This window comes from Pinus tabuliformis, chromosome J (assembly GCF_031772625.1).
Source record: "Pinus tabuliformis cultivar Carrire ecotype Pingquan chromosome J, CPIR1, whole genome shotgun sequence".
Classification (NCBI taxonomy): Eukaryota; Viridiplantae; Streptophyta; class Pinopsida; order Pinales; family Pinaceae; genus Pinus; species Pinus tabuliformis.
In genome coordinates this window covers 1424045116-1424062075 of record NC_142295.1, presented here as the reverse complement: position 1 = coordinate 1424062075, position 16960 = coordinate 1424045116, and the positions used below count along the sequence as shown (strand labels likewise).

The window sequence follows — 16960 nt, the reverse complement described above, 5'->3', positions numbered from 1 at the left end:
ATTGAAAGGAACATAATAAAAAATCAAGCTGGTAGTCCCAGTTTTGGGATCCAGGGGAAAATCTTTTTGTTTTATGTGTTATGCTCTTGGATTGTTTATTTTCTGTGTTTTAGAATTCGTATGTAGGTAATTTATGTATGGGGTTAAAACCTACATTTGGTATTAGAGCCAGGTTTTGGCTTCAAGGAGACGCCTTTGTTGCTGAGGGGTTTCGCTCAGGCCTGTGGTAGGCCCTGTTCAGTGGAAGATCCACGAGATTGATTCTGGTGATAAAAGAAGATGGCAAGTAGTGGAAAGATAGAGATCGAGAAATTTAATGGTCAGAGTTTTGAGTTGTGGAAACTTAAGATGGAGGATTTGTTGGTAGATAAAGATTAGTGGATTGCAGTAGATCCAGGTACTAAACAAATTGGAGTGTCCAATGAGAAATGGAAGAAGTTGGATCAGAAGGCAAAAAGAACAATACATTGTGTGTCTCAGATTCAGTATTGCTGAATGTATCAGGGGAAGCTACGATGAAGGATTTATGGGACAAGTTAGGGACTTTGCACCAATCTAAGTCTCTGGTGAATAAACCGTTCTTACGGAAAAAGAGGTATAACCTGAGGATGAAAGATGGAGACTCAATGACAGAGCATCTGAACTCATTTAATATTGTGGTAAGTCAGTTAGCATCTATTGATATTAAAATTTTAGATGAAGATAAGTGCATCAGTTTGTTGTGTTCTCTACCAAATTCGTGGGATAGTCTGGTTATTGCAATAGGTAGCAATGCAGTGACCTTGTAGTTTGATGAAATAGTCTCAGCCTTGCTGATGGAGGAGATGAGACAGAAAAATATGGAGAGCCAAAATGGTGATGCCTTGTCTATATGAGGATGGTCCTAGAACAAAAAAAAATAAGTCATTGAGTGGGAGATCTAAATCTAGAGGGAGATCTAAATCTCCAGGAAAACCTGTAAAGGTGGTGTGTTGGAAATGCGGAAAGGAAGGGCACTTCAAAAGGGACTGTAAATCTAAAGCTCCTGATAAAGGAAAGGGATCTGATGATGCTCCTTCTACATAGGCGAAAACCATCTCAGATGAAGGTGGGGATGTGTACTTGGCTTCTTCAAGTACACATGTAAATCATGAGGCATGGTTGATTGACTCAGGTGCATCCTTTCACTTCACTCCCCATAGAGAGTGGTTCTGCGAATATGAGAAATATGATGGTGGTGATGTCTTCTTGGGGGATAATAGGAAGGCTAGAATCGTTGGTCGTGGACAAGTAAAGTCGAAGTTTCAAGGTGGAAGGGTTAGAACACTTCCGAGTGTTCTGCATATTCCTGCATTGTCTAGAAATCTTATTTCTGTAAGCAAGCTGGATGATGCAGGTGTAAAGACAGTGTTCGAGAAAGATACCTGCAAGATGGTTCGGGGAGCACTGGTATTGATGCAGGGAGTTCGGAATGGAACTCTATACAAGCTGCAAGGTAGCACTATTATTGATGGGTGCAATAGTTCTATGGTTCCTAAAAGTGGAGCAGAAAATCTAGTGGTCTCTGGAGAGAAGACCATGCTATGGCATCAAAGGCTTGGACATATTGGAGAGAAGGGCCTTCAAATACTTCATGGTAAAGGTATGGTAGAAGGTATGAGTAATAGCTCTCTAGATTTTGATTTCTGTGAAAATTGTGTATATGGGAAGAAGAATCGGGTGAGTTTCCCCTCTGGTAGTAAGAGGGCGAAATAGATATCAGAACTTGTGCACAGTGATGTGTTTGGACCTGTGAAGGTTCCATCATTGGATAAGTCTATGTACTATGTATCATCTATAGATGACTTCTCAAGGAATACATGGATATATTTCCTTAAGAAGAAATATGAAGCCTTTGACTGGTTTAAAGAATTTAAGGCTCTCGTGGAAAATCAGACAGAGAAGAAGATAAAGGCGTTGAGGACAGATAATGGTGGAGAGTTTTTCAGCAAGGAATTTGAAGAATTCTGTAAGAAGTGAGGTGTAGAACGATAGAAGACTACTCCATATACACCTTAGCAAAATGGAGTTGCAGAAAGAATGAATAAGACGTTGATGAAAAGGGCAAGAAGCATGCTCAGTGGTGCTGGGTTAGGACAGGAATTCTGGGCAGAGGCAATGGAGACAGCGTGTTACCTTGTCAACAAATCACCTTCATCAGCGTTGGAGGATAAGACTCCACAAGAGGTATGGACTGTAAGAAATCCTCTCTTTCACAACTAAGGGTATTTGGATGTGATGCATATGTACATGTTCCAAAGGAGAAACGAACCAAGCTGGATAGTAAATCTGAAAAGTGCATCTTTTATTGGGTATAAGGATGGTTTAAAGGGTTATAAGCTTTGGAACCTAGTAACAAGGAAGGTTGTGTATAGCCGAGATGTGGTATTCAGAGGGGTGAAAGATGTTATTAAACATGAATTCCAACCAAAGGAACCTGGGAAGATAGAGTTTGAGCTAAAGGAGGAAGAATTAGACTCTACAGCAGAGGAGGAATTAGAAGATGAAGAGCCACAAACTCCGGCTGTGAGACGATTAGTTCGAGAAAGAAGGTAGCCAGAAAGGTATAGTCCATCTGCTTTCTGTTCAAATTTTTCTTTGTCTATTACTGATGATGATCCCAGAACTGTGAAGGAAGCAGCGGATTCAGAGGATGGAAAACTCTGGAAAGAGGCCATGGTGGATGAAATGGCATCTTTGCACAAAAATGAGGCTTGGGATCTGGTGGACTTGTCGGCTGGAAGGAAACTCATTGGCAGCAAATGGGTGTTCAAAAGGAAGACAAATGCAGAAGGAAAAGTGGAGAAATACAAAGTTCGGTTGGTAGCAAAAGGTTATTCCCAGGTGTCGGGAATTGATTTTGGTGATATTTTTTCTCCTGTTGCCAAGGTAACTTCTATTAGATTACTTTTATCTGTTGTTGCTGCTTTTGATTTTGAGGTAGAATAGATGGATGTGAAGACAACATCTCTTCACGGGGAACTGGAAGAGGAAATCTACATGAAGTAACCTGAAGGCTTTGCGGTGAAGGGTAAGAAAGAACTGGTATGCAAGTTAAAGAAGTCTTTGTATGGGTTAAAACAGTCACCAAGGATGTGGTATCAGAAATTTGATACATTTATACAGGGACTTGGCTTCACCATGAGCAAAACATATCACTGTGTGTATTTTAAATTAATTGGTGACTGTGTTATTTATCTGGTCTTGTATGTGGATGATATGTTGCTAGTTGGAATTGACAAAGAAATTATCCACAATTTTAAGACCCAATTGTCCTCCAAATTCGACATGAAAGATCTTGGTGTTGCAAACTGAATTTTGGGCATGGAAATTAAAAGAGATCAGGCAAAGAGGAAGTTCTGGTTAAATCAGAGGAAGTATGTCGAGACAATACTGCAGAGGTTTAATATGCAGGATAGTAAACTGGTGAAGGTTCCTATTCCTGTAGGTGTAAAGTTATCTACTGAACAGTGTCCCAGGACACAAGAAGAGGAAGAGTATATGTCCCATGTTCCATAGGCAAGTGTAGTCAGTAGCTTGATGTATGCAATGGTCTGTACTATACCAGACATTGCACATGCAGTGGGAGTATTGAGTAGGCTTATGTCAAAACCAGGGAAGGAGCACTGGATAGTAGTGAAGCGGGTTTTCAGGTATTTGCGTGGCACTAGTGATTATGGTTTGTGTTACCAAGGAAGACCAGGATTGGACAGAGTGTTGGATATTCATGGCTTTGTTGATGTAGTCTGGGCAGGAGATCTGGATCATAGAATATCTACAAGTGGGTATGTGTTTAACCTATTTGGAGGTGCAGTCAGTTGGATGAGTAAGAAACAATCTGTAGTGGCACTATCAACTACAGAGGCAGAATACATGGCAACCACTCATGCAAGCAAGGAAGCAGTTTGCTTGCAGAGATTGTGTTCAAGTATGGGGTTAGTATAGGGAGCTATAAGGATAGACTATGATAGTCAAAATGCAATTTTCTTCGCAAAGAACCTCACATATCATTCAAAGACAAAGCACATTGATGTTCAGTATCACTTTGTGAGGGATATGATAGAAGACAAAAAGGTGTTGCTGGTAAAGTTGGACACATTGAAGAATAATGCAGATGGATTGACAAAATTTGTGAGCTCTGAGAAGTTCTCTTGGTGTAGAGAAAAAATGGGCATTGCAGGGCTGGATAAATGACTAAGCTCTCTTGTGGCCCCTTGTGGAAAGAAAACAACAAGTGGGAGAATGTTGGGTTGTGTTATATTATTTCCACGACTAGCTCACGTAGTTAACCGGGGGTTAGACGGGGGGAGGTCATAGGGGGTTTAAGGGGTACCCGTAACCCCACTTTATGGGGTCCAGGGCAGCGCCCTGGAAAATTTTGGTTTTGGACCCTAAGTTAGGTTGGGTAGACCCACCTATGGTTTTGTGCATGATTTTCGCACAGTTTTTTGGATGCGATGGTTTTCGATCCATGGTTTTGGATGTGATGGTTTTCGGTCCATGGTATTGGATGCTTTAGCATGTATAAATATGTATTGTAACATTGAAAGGAACATAATGAAAATCTATGTGTTTTATGTGTTATGCTCTCGCAATGTTTATTTTCTGTGTTTTAGAATTCGTATGCGGGTAATTTCTATACGGGGTTAAAACCTACATGCTTATCATATGAAAGATTAGATTTCATATTTTTCATTCAGCATTTGAAGATTTTTATGGATGCATTTTTGCATTTGTTTTGATGCATGATTTGAGTGATCTTCTTCCCTACATAGATAGCTTTCATCGAATTGAAAGATTTCATTTCATCATATAGTTTGCATTCTAGGAATAGGTAACATCATTAAGGTCTTGAAATTGAGACATAATTACAAGATCAACTTTAAAATCTATCAATTAACCTAAGGAGAATTTGAAACATTAACGATCATATCTAGTGGTCTAGGTTAGAGACGTGTTCCAGTGTCTTAAAAACTTAGCAGCTGTCATTCACTTTGGCAATAGATAACACTAGCATGGACTTGTGCTCCGCGTACCATCACGTATATAAAGGGAGACCCCTATAGGTTGCAAACCTTGATCTGTAGGAAGACGAGTTTGCTGCCCTGTAAACATGATACACCGAACACAACACTCGGGGAGATTTCCTGCACGTACATCAAGTCCTTGGTAAATTTATTTGCTGGGGTGTATATTGCAGTTCATGGTTACTTGGTACTCCTTTTACCTAGATTCACCTGAGCAGTCATTTGATCTTTTCTGACTCTTTAAATTTGAAAAGATCATCAAGCACCTTGTCCTTTCAAGCTCACAAAAATATTGAAAGCGACTAGAGTAACCTTTTTTCCCTTTTCTCGACTCCTAAAAGATGAAAAGGAAATGTTTTTGTTTATAAAATATAACTGCCCACGATAAACATGTCGATCCCAAGAAGTTTCTTCTTAAGAAAAAATTGAGTAATTTCCTGTTAATTTCAATATTGTTAAAGCCCTAAATGAATTTTTTTCCTTTCCTTTTTTGCTGTTTAGGGAAAGCCATCATGGCTGAGCCATTGAGTCCATCTCATAGTTCTGCTTCATTGTCTGATACTGAAGGGTCCTCCCAAGGAGTTCATCCAGAAATTCCTCAGTCGCTTGAGGATCAAGGTATTGAACTTGGAATTATTCTGAGTATCCAACCTTTGTCTTCTCATCCGCCTCCATCAGATTCCTGGTCACCTCAAGAATTTGATATGGATTCCTTTGATAATCCTATTCAGACCCTCGAGAGTCTGCAGACTCCTGAAAGTTTGCAGGGGCTAGTTTTCTATCCACCAAACCCATTGTTCAATCCTGTTGTGATATCTCCTCAGCATCCTTACAGTCCATACGATCGCCCTGGTATTCCTTTGGAGTTATCTCCTCATACATCTCAGGTTCCTCATCACTAGTTGTTTCCATCTATGGAGTCAGAAGGTGAGATCCCAGTATCCTCTCCGGGTCATTTAGAAGTTTCCGCTACCCATACTCCTCACGTAGATGATGAATAGGGATATGAGTTCCCTTGAGAAGGCTTTCCTTATACAGGAAGAATCTCGTCTCTCTCCTATCCTGAGACTATTGGACCTACGTTGCCACATGACTATACCACTTTATCTTAGTTAGTTTCAGGCACTCCTAGTGCCTCATCATTGGATCAGAACCACATCTGGTCTTCTAACGCTATGCCTACATTAGGTCTGTTCATCCTGAACATGACCTCTCAACCTATTGTACAAACTATAGTCACTTTAGTTTCGGTTCAACCTACCATTCCATCTCATCCTATTTCATTGTTTCAACTAACTCTTCCAATTCAACTGACTGTCTCAGGTCAGGTCTCAGTAGGTTCTTCTATCCATCCATTGAGTGGATAGACTGTTCCACCGCCTGGGGGGAAAGATTCAAATATTTTTGTCATGTCAGACGAAAGCAGCATGAGTGGATTACAAACTCACATGGTTGGAATGAATCAACCTTTTTATGGCACTATTCCTAACCCTGTTGGTCCATCTGGGTCAGGTAACGTCCAATACTAGCAGCCGTATATGGCTAAGGCCCCATTCCAATGGGCTTATGTCCTATATGGCTCGCAAGCCTTCGTTAATACGCCTTACATTCATCAAGTTGGACCTTATGTTCAACATGGTCAATTTGCTATTCCTGGTGGGTATGGCTAGATCCAATTCGGGAACTATCAATATCCTCAGGGTATAACCCCAGGAAATGTTCAGCTACCCTTGCAGCAACAAGGACAACCTTTGTAGCAGCAAGGGCATACTTCGCAGCAGCTAGGGCAATCTTTGCAGCAGCAAGGGCAAGCATTGCAGCAACAACGACAATTGCTACAAGGATAAGGAAAACCTTTGCAACAATCACAACAAACTTTGCAGCTGCAAACTTAGTTTGTGCAACAGTTCTCCCAACCTTTTTCCTTGCAAGGCCAACCTTTGCAGTAGCAAGATCAACCTTTAAAACAACAAAGTCAGCCTTTGCAGCAATAAGGCCAACTTTGGAATAAACAAGCTTTATATGCATATTAGCAAGGCCAACCTTTGTAAGGCCAAGGTAAACCCCTGCATCACCAGGGTCAATCTCCTTACGTCCAGGGTCAACTGGTTCAACAACCTTATAACCTGTATGCCACATACAATGCTCATCAACAGCCTATGGCAGGGCAGTATCAAACCTACCTTGGAACGACTTCTCCTTACAGGCAAGGTAACCCTTAGTGGGGACAAAACCAGATTCCATATGGACAAAACCCTCCACTATGGGGGAAAAATCCTTACCAACAAGGATGGAATCCATAGTTTGGGTCTCCTCAAAGGCCCTATATGCCATTTAACACGCAATTGCCTTTCTTGGCTATGTTGGAGCTACTCGATATTTTGAGGCTCATGAATGAGCCCATTCTTCATTCGCCTTACTTGCCTCTAGTTCTAATGAAGATTCCAAGAGATTTCCCTAAATTCAAGGGAAAAGCAAAGGAGGATCCACAAGCCCACATGACAACATAACACCTCCGGTGCTCCTCCAATTCGTATGTCGATGATTCTATCTATCTTCAACTCTTTCAAAGAACTCTCATAGGTGCTACTGCTAAATGGTACATCAAGTTGCCTCGAGGTACCTATGGTGACTTCAACTCTCTCGCTATGGATTTCCTCACTCATTTCCAACTACCAGTTTGCTATGAAACTGGCACCCATTTTCTTACGTCCCCTAAGCAAGACACCATGACCCACACATTTGATCATATCCATGAATGGATACATCAGCGTCGCCTCATCAAGTTTGATATTGCTAATGAGTTATTGATATAATGGTTCACAAAATCATTCGTCAGTAAAATTTCTAAGGACATAGCCATGGGTGGATGTGTTGCTGAAGGGAAAGCTATCACCTATGCCCAGTATTTAGACTTGGTCTAGTGGCAATCTGGCACACTGTATGAAATGTTACCTAATGCTCCGAGACCATCATCAGATCTGACAGCTTCGAAGTCCCTGGATACATCACCTATTGATGGTGTGATTGGTTCCGTGTCTCAAACTCCGACGAAAACTTCTTCAAAGTAGAAATTTGTCTCGAACACAGGTTCCAATAATCCCTCCAAAAATTCATCCAGTGTTGGTAAAACGTTTGAGTTACATGCTGTCCAGTCTACCGTAGCTGATAAGACCTCTAAAGGTAAAAATAGGGGAAAAGGTGAAGCCAACTCTGATGCCCCAAAACAGGACCCTCTTAAATCATCTGCTGATGATGCTTCTCAGAGAAAGCTGAAATATCCTTGCCTCATCTGTCAGGAGGATCATTATGCTAAGGATTGTCCCCGATGATATGAATTTAGTCCCATGATGAAAGGGACCCTGATTGTCTTAAAAGAACCCTTTCCATCACAACAAACCCAATTGGTAGACCAACCTCAGTCTTCTACTTCCTCAGGTTCCCAAGTGTTCATGATGCAAGGCTCATAACCTATCTTGATCACTACTTGAACTAAGGAATATCAAGCCACGTCTAAGCAGGTGATGGAGAAATAAGCCACCAATTCTCCTTATAATTCTACTCCATCCAGTTCTACTTTTCTCCATATTGAGTGTGCTAGCAGTGAGTCCATCATCTGACCACCTCCCAAAGGTTTTCTTCGGAAGTCATCTTTTAATCCGAATTCTAGAGCTGCACAACATTACAATATTGTTGAGGATTTATCTCAGGGACCTTCGGCAATGTCTGCCTTGGAGGTTCTTCAATCTTATTTGATGCAGTGGAAGTCACTATTGTCTACTATAGGTGTTATCGATCCTTCTGATTCGAGTCTGATTACTTTTGATCTAGAGAATCATGTGCCTAGTCTTCCTCATCAGATTGCATTTCTGATACAGGTCCTTATTAAAGGAAAGACGATTCATTGAACAGTTATTGATGAAGGTGCCTCGACCTGCATCATGTCAGTTTCGTGTTGGAAAGCCATTGGATCTCCTCCTCTTAACCAATCTTCGAACACCTTGGAAGCCTTTGATGGAAGAGGTTCACGTCCATACGGTATTCTCACAAACTTGTCGATTACATTAGAAGGAAAGACTGTTGAATTAGAAGTAGAAGTTGTAGATGCCAATCTCAACTACAATATTCTTCTTGGGTGAAGCTGGACTCACACCATGTTTTGTGTGGTGTCTTCTTTGTTCCACGTACTTTGTTTTCCTCATGAAGGAAAAATTGTCACGGTTGATCAACTGTCCTTCCTTTATTCTGGTTCATCAAATGGTAACGTTCCTTACGTGGGAAATACTGAGATTCCTTACGAGAGTGTGGGAGAAGGTCTCTTCAAATACTTTTCTTTAATGGGTACTTTTTCTCTCCCACCTCCAAATGTTCATTCGTTCAATATGATCTGGGGTTCTACAAATCCTTGGATTATCCCTATGGACGATCAAATTGACTCCTTTGGCGATGCTATGCCTTTAAGTCCATTGGAGATAAATTATCAAGAAATTGTTTTAGTTTCAATGGCTGCTTCAGAAAGTAATATTGTCTTCAGTATGAACCTGGACACTTACGTTCCATCTCCTTGGCTTGGTTCTTGGTATTCTTGGATCCTTTAAACGAGACATTCCCCACTGACAAGAGTATCGTGGAGGTCATGTCTCTGGATGAAATTCCATGGAATGGTCTACATCATCATTCTCCCTTTCTCCCTAGCCTTGATGAGATGCTTTTTTGTCTTGAAGCGTCTGTTTCTCATTATCCTACACTTCCACTTCAGACAATTATCCAGGTACATGAAGTCTTGCTGGAGGGTAATATGGGAAACATCACTACTACAATGCCTCTTGACATTTCCGTTAAATTGGGAATTTTCAAGAACATTCATATTGGGGTTTCCTGTTCTCCAGATGAGATCAGGATTTATACTCATCTTTTAAAATAATTCTGAGACATTTTTGCTTGGTCATATGAGGAAATCCCTGGTATCGATCCAGCCATAGTGGTGCATGAGATTCCAACTTATCCTGGTGCTAAGCTTGTTTGGAAATGGCTTCACCCTATGCACCCTCGAAAGTATGTTGCCATCAAAGCAGAAGTAGAGAAGCTTTTGAAAGCAAGTTTCATTTATCATATTCCATTGACGGATTGGCTATCTGATATCATACCTGTTGCCAAAAAGCAGGGCATGATATATGTTTGTGTTGATTACCGCGATATCAATCCCGTGTGTCCTAAGGACAATTATCCTACTCCCTTTATCGACCAAATCATCGATGAATACGCAGGGAGTGAGATTTTTCGTTCATCGACAGTTTTTCTGGCTATAACCATATTAACATTTCACTCATTGATCAGCATAAAACAACCTTTATCTGTCCCTGGGTACTTTTTCTTATAAAAATCTTCCTTTATGTTTGAAGAATTATGGCGCTACCTTCCAATGGGAAATGTCTTATGCATTATATGACATTCGACACATTGTTCAACCATACCTCGACGACTTACCAACTCATTCAACTAAACGTCAGGACCATCTAGATCACGTAAGAGCCATCTTTTTATGATGTTAGCATTACAATATCTGTCTCAATCTGCAGAAGTGTGTGTTTTGCATTGATTCTAGCCGAATCTTAGGTTTTGTAGTGTCAAGTGAAGCTATCAAAATTGATCCTTTAGAAGTTGAGGCCACATTCAATGTACGCCCCCTACATCACTGCTGCAATTACAGAGCTTGCAGTTCAAAGCTAATTTTCTCAGTCGATTTGTCCTTAATTATGCCAAACTTGCCAAAGGTTTTACTTGCCTACTTAAGAAGGGGATCCCTTTTATTTGGGATGAGGTTGCTCAAAAATCCTTCGATGCTTTAAAGAATGCCCTAATTAGTGCTCCTTTACTGCATGCCCCGAATTACCGCCGTGATTACTTCTTGTATTTGGCTGCAACTGATACCACTATTGCTATGGTGTTAGTTCAGGATGACGATGACAGAAACGAGCACGTGGTTTATTATCTGAGCCAGAATATTCTTGATACTGAGTCTTGCTATGCTCATGTCGAGAAGCTTGCGTTGGCGGTAGTTCATGCCGTCCAAAGATTTCGACACTATGTCCTTTTACGGAAAACCACCGTGATTTCTGACTGCAATCCCATGACATATATATTGACTCGACAGTTGCTAGGGGGAAATACTCCAAATGGATCATGATCCTGTAGGAGTTTGATTTGGAATTTACTGCTGCCAAATTGAAGAAATCGCTTTTCTTTGCTAAGTTCATCTGTGCTCTTTCATCTGCAAGCACTCCAACTGATTTTACTGAGTTGATACCCGATGAAAATCTATTTCTGATCAACAGTCTTGACCCATGGAGACATTATTGTTTGTCTCCAAACCTGAAGTTTCCAATCTGAGTTGTCCCAATCTGACCGACGCCGCATCCGGCATCAGTCCTAACCCTATTGGATCCTCGATGATACATTGTATCAGGTCAGTGTGGACTCTATCCTTCGCAGATGTCACACCCTTGAAGAGGCTGAGTGGGTCCTAAATGATTGCCACTCTGGTGCCTGTGGTGGTCATACGTATGGATATGCCACTGCTCAGAAGATCCTCCGCACTGATTATTTTTGGCCTTCTATCTTCAAAGATTGCATTCTAGCTCTCCAAAAATGCCATGAATGCCATATTTTCAACCACACGCAGCATGCCCCACCCTCACCCCTACACCTAGTAATTACCATTGACCCATTTTCCAAATGGGGCATTCATTAGTGTGTATTTTCTTATTTTTGGTGTGTTTGTTTTCTTTGCAAACATGTGCTTTTCTACTTACCCTGTGTTCCGTTCGGTTTGCAAATGTCATCAAGTCATTACAATGGTTTTGCTAATGGTGCTTGTCGTAGCACACGAAACCTCTCTTCTGTAGCATGGGTACTCTATGACCCTAATGGTGAGTTGATTAACTTACAAGGTATCTGCCTTGGTCGAACAACCAATAATATTGCTGAATATAGTGCAGTTATTGAACTCTTGTTAGAAGCAATTTCTCTTGGCATTACGGATTTAGTTATCAAGTTGGATTCGTAGCTCGTTGTGTCACAATTAAAAAATCATTACATAGTAAGAAATCTACAAATATTGTGTATGTATCTACGTGTTAGATTGCTGGAAAGGAATTTTGATTACATTACATATCAACATATTCTATGTAATTTAAAAACATTAACTAATGCATTAGCAAATCTTGTTCTTGATAGACATTTGTTTCATTTATAAAACTGAATCATGTTATGAACACATAAGTAGAAATAAAACACACACACACACACACACACACACACACACACACACACACACACACACACACACACACACACACATATATATATATATATATATATATATATATATATATCACGTTTGCCAGAGTGTTTACATCAAAATGTCAAAAAATAGAGTGTCCTAGGACACTTGGCTTTCAAAGCCTACAAAATGTGTAAAAGGCTAGATAAACTATCAAACTGCACTGTGCTCATGATAGCACGAGACCGCCCTGATCACTCGACCTAGTAGCCGACGCAGTCTTGCAGAGACTCCCATAGTGTGTCTCTACCAATGCAATGGAACATCGTTGATAGTGGCATAATCTGGAACCCCTTGAGTTATTGTCTCCAGATCGCTCCATCTCAGCTAAGGGGTCAACCCCTTCCTCGTAGTCCACACCCACTATCGGATTAGTATCTTGCCATGCTATTGGCGACATGTGTGGTAGTCTCTCTGGTCCCACATCTGCACATTTATCATAAGTCGACTCTTAGTTTACACTTTTATAAAAATCGTAAAACTTGAAAAATTCCAAAAAACAAGTTTTCACCTACATCGGTCCACTGTTTGTCTAGTGGTAGAGGTAGATTTGGATCCCACCTGAAATTTGTGCTAGCATAAGCATAGTCATCTACCACAAGTATATGTTGACCTGTGCCTCCTCGAGGCATGAGCTGACTCCATCTCACGAGTCTCGTATCTCGGGGGCAGGATGTGGTACTTCTACCCACTGATACCAGAAGAGAGGCACTTGCTCCAAAAAGAAGGTCACCAGTATAGAATTGAATCCGAATTGATTCAGGTTCCCATGCTTACCCTTGGTCAGTTTTTGCTTCATGTTCACCAAAAGAACTCCACACTAGTTGAAGATGGTGGCAGCCAAACATGTGAAAGCATACTGAAACTGAGATTTTGAAGCCTCATGCAAGGCTTGTGTGCCAGATACACGCACCATGGTGAACAAAATTGTTCTCAAAATGAGGTTGTTTGTGATTGTTGCTATCTTCACCTTACCTTTGTTGGTTATCTCGACACCAAGACAGTATCTCTGGACTAGACTCCTGGTACTCTCACCTCTTTGGCGAGATCCAAAGAGTTGAACTGCTTCTCCTCGATGGGATAATCCCAGGATGAAATAGATGCCCATCTCCTCAAGTTACAGTTCTTTCCCTTCTATGATGAAGATCTCTCGATCTACATCCCAAAGGCTGATCAGATAAGGTAATAACTTCATCTAAGCCCTCAACCCTGTGGTCCTGAAGAAGTTTAGTCATCCACAATCCCTCAGAGGATTTATGCATGCCAGATCTTGAGAGGCTTGGAATTCTTTGGCCTCATGGCCTCTTTCTTTCCACTCCAAGACCATATTCTCCTGCAAAACAACATTTAAACACTTATTAATGCTTTTTACATGGATCAAAATCAACATTTTTTTCTTAAAAGAGAGTTTTGCATATCGAAAAATCTCTCTCGGCACCATCGATCCTGTTTTTATAAAAAATGTGATGGCATCACATGAGCCTTTAGGCTCAAGCACGACCATCGCAGGTCTGGTGACCATACCCGCAATGGTCGTCGGTGCCCTAAAACTTAAAAATCATCCTTTCTAGGATAAAATTTACCATTTAAATTGCATAAAAAAGTAATGAAATTCAAGAGCAAGGATGAGGCCCTTACCTATCATAGATGGATTGTGAAATGGTACCCTGAATCTCCTACAATAGCCACTAAAAATCAAGAGAATTAGAGCACAAAAGCACTTTCAGAGATCAGATTGGTAAAATGGTAAAAAAGGAAATTACTTTTACCTATTTATAAGTTTTGAAAGTCATTTTGTCAAATAATTTTGTAATATTTTAATATTTTCTCTCGATATCGGTGATGGGTGTCTTTCTTATGCATTTACAGGTGCCTTCAATGTGAACAATGATTATTATTGACCGATTCTGGGAGTTTTATTTTATCTCTTTTTCGGACTCCTTAAATAAATGGAAAACGAACCCCCTGGAGTCATCTTTGAACTCTTTTCTGACTCTCAAAAATTGAAAAGATTACCAAGTACTTTTCATTTAGAACTCGTTAAAGTGAATGAATCAACGTCACCTCAGTATACGTTTACCCCTTTTCCAGGTTGAGATTGACTATTTACAAAAAAGGTACACCTTGGTCGACATGGTTAAGAGGTTCCCTCAGATATTTTTTTCTACCTTTTCGGATTCGAGGTACAAATTACAAAAAGGGACATGATGGAGTTTTCTTTTCTGTGTTTTTTTCAAACTCTCTAAAAATGAAAAAGATGCCAAGCTATTCTTACGTCAGACTCGTTAAAACTTTGTGACGAAAGACTTGTCACCATGATGAGATCGAGCTTCTCCTTCCTAGGGCTTGTAAAACTTACTAGGATGGATTCATTCCAAGAATGAAGTTAAATAACAAGAATATGGTATCCCCTTCAAGCTTGTGATAAAAATAATTGGGGTACTCACTAGAAATAGTGGGGGGAAATGAAGATGAGACATCCTTTGTATAGGGAGCATGTCGCTCTTGAACATGACACTCTTCTGCTCTCGTGTTAGGTTTAGGATATCCTCATTTAGTCATTTGTATTCATAGGTTTGGGTGATCCATTTTGCCTCTCATTTGACTATTCCACATTGTCATCATGACCTTTAGTCCCATGTTGAGTCAGGTGCTACCATACTCCAGAGTTGTGTCACCAATATGTTCAATAGAAGTCCAATCTATAGTTATTTACCTAGGCATTGTTTGAGTCATTGCTATATTATTGAATATTATTCCACTTTATTCCTTGTTTAGTCCTTCAACTTGTGCTACTACCTTGTTTCTCCATTTACTCTCAATCTCTTCTCCATAACCTTCATAGTTAATGGGATGCTTTGAAAGGCCAACCATGAGACTAGTCTTTTCCTCTCCCATGGTTTTTGGCTCTTGGAAAAACTTTTCTAATTTTTTTTTTTATTACAAGGTTGAAAACATAGAAAATTTGGAGGATCATAAGCTATCGATAGGGAATCCAACCAACCCATGGCATAAATTCAGCAGATTGCAAATCAATACTCATTGATGACAATTCACAAAGAATTGAATTTTGAAGCATTTTATGTGTCAGTTCTCATTGTGAGACCTTTCATCCACTAAGGTATCTAGTTTATAGATCACATAATGAAAGCGTAAGATTATTTAACACTATTCTACAATAGATTACCAGTATAACATGACCTATGCATAAAATACCCACATATAACAACAAAAATAAATACAATGTCTAGAATTTAGGAGGTCAAAGACATTTTCTCATTCTTACTAAAATAAATCTACATGGATGTAATGAAATAAGTTGTTATATAAAATATAAATGTCAAGAAGCCCAATGGGCTTTGGGGTTGATGTCCCTTGCCTGACATCTTGAAATAGCCATGGGTCACATGGAGGTAGGGGCTGGACTTGTGGCTCCTAGAGATAAATATTTAGTGCTCATCTTACAAACCAAACTGAACCCATGTTCTCCTTAAGGTCTGGGAAATAGTGATTTTAAACCATTTGTCAAGGTTCCATTCCCAAGGGACTTACTAGGAATCTGTGGGGACATATGGAGGTAGATGTTGAACTTATACTTCATTAATGGTTATTGCTCCAATTGAAGCCTATATTAGACAAACAACACTTTCATTAATGGAAGTAATCAACTCGTTATTGTTTCTTGTGCAAAGTGTTAGGGCTATGTTTCTTTACCAATTTACAACCATGATTGAAAAATTGAGAAGATCCCCTTACTTTCATTTACATAAGTGTTTCCCTTGTTCTTCATGCCAGAATTTGAAATAGTTAATGTGTTAGTAATTTTGCTCTGGGGAAAATCAATTCAAGGAGGCACTATTACACAATATTTTGTCACGCCTCTTGCACTTCCCTGTGACATGCCCTAAAGTGCCCGAAACATGATCATTATACATTATAATCATCCATGTATACATCTCAGATCCATCCTTTAACTTTTCTTGGAAAATAGCTGGAGCTTTCCTTGAAGAAATGGCTCTTGAAACCCTAAAATGAGGGTTATCTCTCTTATGAAGTTCAAAACCGCGATGATCACCTGTTGCACCTTGTTAAGCTAGTGATGGCATCTCTTTGTTCCCTTTCATACTCGTGATGGTCTCAAAAGGAATTTTTCCCAAAGAGGATGAGAAGCTCCGTGATCTAGAAGCTTCCAAAGTGGTGAGCTGGTGGTGGTTTCGCATAGATGAGGTCGAAGCCTCTTAATTTTACCTCTTGGTCTCATCCCTATGAGCTACCTCCTTGAGATGTGGGCCTAATCATATCTTTGGAGGAGTCCTAACTCCCTCTCCTAGCCTATAAATCCCTCCTCTCCCATTCCGAAATGGTTGATCTATGTCCATTTGCACTCCTATGTTGAGCTTATGCTTAGAGGCTATTCATTAGACTTGGACAAGGAGTGTTTGGAGAGTTTCTTGTCTTGGACTTGGATTACCACTCAAGGCTATGGTTGTAAGCTTCCCTTTGTTCTTGAAATAATAATACAACTGCTGGTTCATCTTCCCAAAATCTATATGTTCATGTATGTATTGCCTTG

General features: G+C 40.1%; 1 pseudogene; it reads right to left on the bottom strand.

Annotated features, from left to right (window-relative positions):
* Positions 1 to 6692: 6692 nt before the first annotated feature.
* LOC149232691 (alpha carbonic anhydrase 6-like) overlaps positions 6693 to 16960 on the bottom strand; it is a 145672-nt pseudogene continuing 135404 nt past the window's right edge.